At 50.5% G+C, this 6,588-nt stretch overlaps 1 protein-coding gene across 3 annotated transcripts in view; it reads right to left on the bottom strand.

Annotated features, from left to right (window-relative positions):
- tspan9a (tetraspanin 9a) overlaps nucleotides 1-6,588 on the bottom strand; it is a 337,382-nt gene that overhangs the window by 279,621 nt on the left and 51,173 nt on the right. The window lies entirely within an intron of this gene.

The raw sequence follows: 6,588 nt of genomic DNA, 5'->3' as shown, positions 1-6,588 counted from the left end.
GGCGTAGCGGTGAGGCGGTAAACTCTTGATCGGAGGATTGGGGTTTGACTCCTTGGTTGGCGCCAGTATTCAGCAGCGAAGCTGCCATCAGTGTGTGAATGTGTGTGTGAAAGGGTGTATGGGTCTGTAACTGTAAAGAGCTCTCTGCCTTTGAAGGAAGGTAGAAAGCGCTATATAAGTATACACCATTTACCCAAATAAAAATAGACACAATAGTAGTAAGGACACATACACAACCTAATGGTAGTTGTGGGCCTATGTAGCTGTACTTTTTGTTTAATTTGTAGGTTTTAGTAGGAATTAGAAAAATAAATTATAAGTTGTAGTTACAAATAGAGTACAAAAAAAATTTTTTTCCCCTTTCCGAACCGCCACCTTATCGTGGTAAAGGGGTTTGAGGGCTCAAATTCTCTGAGGAACTAAGTTTTCTTGGGCTAATCCCCCCAGTGGGTACTCCCATAGCAGACAGATCCTAGAGGAAGAGCCGGACTAAGAGCGGTTCACAACTTCTTACCTATAAGATCATTTGTGTCATCTGGGTGCTCTGCGATCGTGACCCATCCACCAGGAAGGGTCATAGGCCCGAGCACGAGGTATTCCTAACGGGCAATCTTGGGGGCACAGAGTTATAGTGGGTGCACCTTCAGGGGTCCCTCTGATCATGAACCACCACCAAGGGGTCCGAGGCACGAGAGCCATGTTCCCCCCAAAGCAAGGGGATCAATTTTCAGGCCCAGAGGGCTGGCCTTCTGCTGGTTTTCGAGAATCTCTGTCTCATCTGCTGCTGATTGCCTGGAGCAGATGTGTTTGGCCAAAAAGACGCTTCAATGCTACCCCATTATTGATACATTTCTCCACTACTGGCGGTGGCGGTGACGGGTACGGCACCGCAGCTCCTCCGCAGGAGGGGAAGGTCGGCGACGGAGGGATCCTAAAAAGACTCAAGTCAACTCAAGTCTGGCCAGATCAAGGTGGACAGCAGGCCCATTGTGGAGGATGACCTGCGGACTGTGAGTGGGACTCTTTGTGATTCCGACTGTTGGCGCTGTTGAACCGCCACCTCGTAGGAGAGCGCCTGGTGGTCGGGGCTTCTCTCATGGGCCCCAGTTGGGTCCAACCCGAAGGAGCGACGTGGGATCCCCAGTGGGCCCACCACCTGCAGGGGAGCTCTGAAGGGGCCGGTACATTGTGGTTTGGGTGGCAGTCGAAGGCAAGTGCCTCAGCGGCCCAAACCCCGGTCATGGAATTTGGCTTTTGGGACATGGAATGTCACCTCTCTGAGAGGGAAGGAGCCTGAGCTTGTGGGAGAGGTTGAGAGATACTGGCTAGATATAATTGGGCTCACCTCCACGCACAGCCCGGGCTCTGAAACTCAGTCCCTAGAGAGAGGCTGGACTCTCTACCACTCTGAAGTTGCCCATGGTGAGAGGCGGCGGGCTGGGGTGGGCTTACTCGTGAGCCCCCAGCTCAGCCGCCAAGTGTTGGAGTTCACACCGGTAGATGAAAGGGTCGTGTCCCTTGGCCTTCGGGTAGAGGACAGGTCTCTGACTGTGGTTTCGGCTTACAGGCCAAACAGCAGTTCGGAGTACCCGGCCTTCTTGGTGTCTCTTCTAGGGTTACTGGAAAGTGCCCCAACGGGAACCTCAGTCATCCTCCTGGGGGGAGTTCAATGCCCATGTGGGTAATGGACTTCTGTGCACATCATAGTTTGACCATAACAAACACCATGTTCGAACACAAAGGTGTCCAATACACCTGGCATCAGGACACCCTAGGTAGGAGATCGATGATCGACTTTGTAGTCGTTTCAGGCGATCTCCTGCCGTGTGTTTTGGACACTCGGGTAAAGAGAGGGGCAGAGCTGTCCACTGATCACTACCTGGTGGTGAGTTATTATTATTTAACATTCAATAGACAATGGGAGGATCAGCCCCTTGAGATGATACATCTCGTTTTCGAGAGGTTCCTCTTTGAATAAATAACTGAAATGAAGGCAGTTGGATTCGCTGGCGGGGGAGGAGGCCGGAAAGACTCGGCAGACCTAAATGTACAGCAAGGGTCTGCTGGGAACGTCTGGCTGAGCCCTCCGTCAGGGAGGTCTTTGACCCCCACATCCGGAAGAGCTTCAAACAGATACCGAGAGAGGTTGGTGACATTGAGTCAGAGTGGACTATGTTCTCCACCTCTATTGTCTCTGCTGCTTTCCGGATCTACGGCCGCAAGGTCTCTGGTGCCTGTCGTGGCGGCAACCCCCGAACCCGGTGGTGGACACCGCAAGTAAGGGATGCCGTCAAGCTGAAGAAGGAGTCCTATCAGGCCTGGCTGGCTTGTGGGACTCCAGAGGCAGCTGACAGGTACTGGCAGTTTAAGCGAGCTGCGGCCCGGGCTGTGTTGGAGGCAAAAACTCGGTCCTGGAAGGAGTTTGGTGAGGCCATGAAGAAGGACTATCGGTTAGCCTCAAAGAGATTGTGGCAAACCATCCGGCGCCTCAGGAGGGGAAAGCAGTTTTCCGCAGGCACCGTTTTCAGTGCAGGTGGGGATCTGTTGACCTCAACTGGGGACATTGTCGGGCGGTGGAAGGAATACTTTGAGGATCTCCTCAACCCTGCTGACACGCCTTCCGTTGAGGAAGCAGAGGCTGAGGATAGGTCAGATAAGCTGAGGTCACTGAGGTAGTCAAAGAGCTCCTCGGTGGCAAGGCTCCGGGGGTGGACGAAGTTCGCCCTGAGTACCTCAAGTCTCTGGATGTTGTGGGAGTGTCTTGGTTGACACGTCTCTGCAGTATTGCGTGGCAGACAGGAACTGTACCTCTGGACTGGCAGACTGGGGTGGTGGTTCCCCTTTTCAAGAAGGGGGACCGGAGGGTGTGTTCCAACTACTGGGGAATCACACTCCTCAGCCTTCCTGGGAAAGTCTATGCCAGGGTACTGGAAAGGAGAGTCCGTCCGATAGTCGAACATCAGATCCAAGAACAACAGTGCGGTTTTCGTCCTGGTCATGGAAGAGTGGACCAGCTCTACACCCTCTTCAGAGTGCTGGAGGGTTCGTAAGAGTTCGCTCATCCAGTCCATGTTTTGTGGATTTGGAGAAGGCGTTCGACCGTGTTCCCCGTGGTGTCCTATGGAGGAAGCTCTGGGAGTATGGGGTCAAGGGAGCATTAATCAGGGCTGTCTGGTCTCTGTACGACCAGAGCAGGAGCTTGGTTCGCATGGCCGGCAGTAAGTCAGACCTGTTCCCGGTGAATGTTGGACTCCGGCAGGGCTGCCCTTTATCAACGGTTCTGTTCATAGTCTTTATGGACAGAATTTCTAGGCGCAGCCAGGGGCCGGAGGGGATCTGGTTTGGGGAGCACAGGATTTCCTCTCTGCTCTTTGCAGATGACGTTGTTCTGTTGGCTCCATCAGGCCAGGATCTCCAGCATGCATTGAAGCGGTTTGCAGCTGAGTGTGAAGCAGCTGGGATGAGGGTCAGCACTGCTAAGTCTGAGGCCATGGTTCTCGACCGGAGAAAGGTAGTTTGCCCTCTCTCGGTGGGTGGAGTGCTCCTGCCTCAGGTGGAGGAGTTTAAATATCTTGGGGTCTTGTTCACGAGTGAGGGAAGATCGGAGCGTGAGATTGACAGGCGGATTGGAGCTGCGTCCGCTATTTTGCAGTCGCTGTACCGATCCATTGTGGTGAAAAGAGAGCTGAGCCAGAAAGCAAAGCTCTCGATTTACCGGTCGATCTTCGTTCCAGTACTCACCTATGGTCATGAGCTCTGGGTCGTGTCCGAAAGAGCGAGCTCCCGACAACAAGCGGATGAAATGAGTTTTCTCCGTAGGGTGACTGGGCGCCCCCTTAGAGATAGGGTGAGGAGCTCGGTCACCCGGAGAGAGTTCGGAGTAGAACCGCTTCTCCTCCGCATCGAGAGGAGCCAGTTGAGGTGGTTCGGGCATCTGGTCCGGATGCTTCCTGGACGCCTTCCTGGAGAGGTGTTCCGGGTATGTCCCACTGAGCGGAGTCCCCGGGAAAGACCCAGGACACACTGGAGAGACTATGTTTCTCGGCTGGCCTGAGAGCGCCTCGGGGTCCCCCCAGAAGAGCTGGAGGAAGTGGCCGGGGAGAGGGAAGTCTGGGTATCTTTGCTAAGACTGCTGTCCCCGCGACCTGGTCCCCGATGAAGCGGAAGAAGATAGATGGGTGGATGGATGGCGCTGTTTAAGCAGCTGCCTCTTATGGCATCTCCTTGTTTTTTTTGTGGCATTGTTTTTAGCTGGAGCTTGGCCCAACTCTGTCACCTTTGTTCCATTTGCTTATTTATTCATTTCGTTTGTTGGACTTCCTTTCTTTTACTTTTTGTCTGGAACTTTTTGACCCCAACGGATTCAGCAACGGCCCTAGTTTTTTACACCCGTGATCAGCTCATAGCTCTGTGCAACATCGCCTTTCTCTACACGGAGACACTGGACATTCCAAGTAGATCCGGTGGAAGAGAAGAGGCTGCAGAGCTGGACAAAAGCTCCAGATCAACAAGTTACCTGCGCTGGCCCGACTGCGGTAGGAGTTCGGGGAATGCAGCGTCATGAGCTTCACTAAGTCGTGACTGGATGGACTAACTCCGGTCTCTGTGGTCTCGGAGGTTTTTCAGGCTTCTCTGCGTGGACGGGAGTGGGGCGGAGAGTGGAAGGACGGGGGCTCACGATGGGCGTCAGCGACGGGTGGTGCAACCCGGCACACATCTGCACTGAGGAGTAGCCCTGCTGTGGGGACATCGAGCTGCACGCTCTGCGTGTGAGCTGCTCAACGACGCGGTGACCCGGATGCAGACCTGTCATCCGCAGATCCCTCCTGCAGGACTTCAACCATGCCTCCCTAACTGCCACTCTTCCCATTGACAAAATGTTTGTGTTCTTGGAGTGTTTCTGGTGCCATAACGAATTAATTTATCCTTGTGATATCAATAAAGCTCAAAATTCAATTCAATTCAATGACAGGTTGATTGGAAAACATGTAGGACACCCCTACCCCACAGGGTCGTCTGATTATAAGCTACTACCAGGAGGACCTAGGAATGAAGAATATGTCCTTTCTCCTGGTCAGTGCAACAACTTCAAATCAACCCATGGTAAAAAAAAAATAAAAAACTTACTACATTATAAATAGGACATTTAAACTATTTTAAATAAAATAATTAACAAAAAAAAAAATAGGCGGCTTTTGAATGCAGAAATGCCGCTCCGCGCACCGAACAGTCATGAGAAACTGTGTAAAAGAATCACATAAATTCATATTTCTAATCACATCAAAAGACAGAGTAAAGACTAATCGTATTCCCACATATTTACAGGAAGGCATTATGCACATTTACAGCATGGATTTAGAAATTTATGAGCGAACAGGCTCTTAAAATATTATTTCTAATGAAAGCATGTTCAGAGTATCATCTCGCTCTATACATAATATTTGTTTGTTTACAACGGAACTCATTATTTTTTCTTCTATGACTATTTCTGGTATTTTAGACAGTTCTGCGCATGTCAAAAGGATTTATTCTGATCAACCGTGTTGATTCTATTCTAATCTGATCTTTGATTTGATCAAGGACATTTTGCACATGTAAAACACAGCTACTGTTCCACAATGTTACAAATTTTTTAATAAAAGGTAATCTTAGCAATAGTAACAGAAAAACTGTACATTTTTTTATGTTTCCCACCTAATTTTATTTGTTTTTTTCCCCCTTAGATCAGTGGTCCCCAACCACCAGGCTGCAGGTCCATGGATCCCTTGCCACCAGGCCACGGAAGAACAATTGACTGTATATAAGAATAACTGGACTGAGCAAGCCCCCCCCCCCCGCTACTTCCGTGTTCCAAATAGGAAGTACCACTGGGTTGCAAAAAGGCCAAAGTCCCATTGACTTACATTGAGTAACAGACAGAATTAGATGCAGCAGTCTGAGGAGCGCGAGACAAACTTCAATGGATATTGTCGTATTTCAAACAGAAAGAAGATCCAGCTGTTCACTTGTTAGGATGGTTATTTATTTTAAATACCGCTGAATGTGCTTCTCACGTGCATCTGATCAAACTGTAACGTGGCAGCGCATGTGAAGTGACAAGCTGCTGCAGCGGCGCGCGAGGGTGGGGGCGGGGCGCTCTGCAGCGGCGTCACCCAAATGCTCCTTTTAGTTCGACAAAAAGGAATAAATGTAAGTAAATCCCAAAGGACCGCTGACAGAATCAAATGTTGGAATGGTTCTCCCTCAAAGGCTTGAACAATGACTTGTACAATTCTCCAGAGCCGCCGTTATTAAAGTAGAAGCTGTTTACATCCCACGGTCTCGTGGTAGAGGCGTAGAAAGAGGCGGACACTCATAATAAACTCACTCCTGATTGGCGACAGTACTTCCTGTAGATTCCATGACTCAGCTATGACTCACAGAGACTCAGACTAATCGTTGAAGACGGGTTGCAAATGGCGATAGCCGTTTCAGGAAGTGACGGTGAAGGCGGTGGCCTGCTTTCGCGAGGAGGGGAGGTAATGCATTTCCAATGGGGGACCTCATGGCTCGATAAGTCCATTATTTTTACAGTCAATGGGAAGAACT

Source organism: Oryzias melastigma, linkage group LG6, assembly GCF_002922805.2.
Source record: "Oryzias melastigma strain HK-1 linkage group LG6, ASM292280v2, whole genome shotgun sequence".
Taxonomy (NCBI): domain Eukaryota; kingdom Metazoa; phylum Chordata; class Actinopteri; order Beloniformes; family Adrianichthyidae; genus Oryzias; species Oryzias melastigma.
Note: the sequence above shows the minus strand (reverse complement) of the source record. Positions and strands in the feature narration are given on the sequence as shown.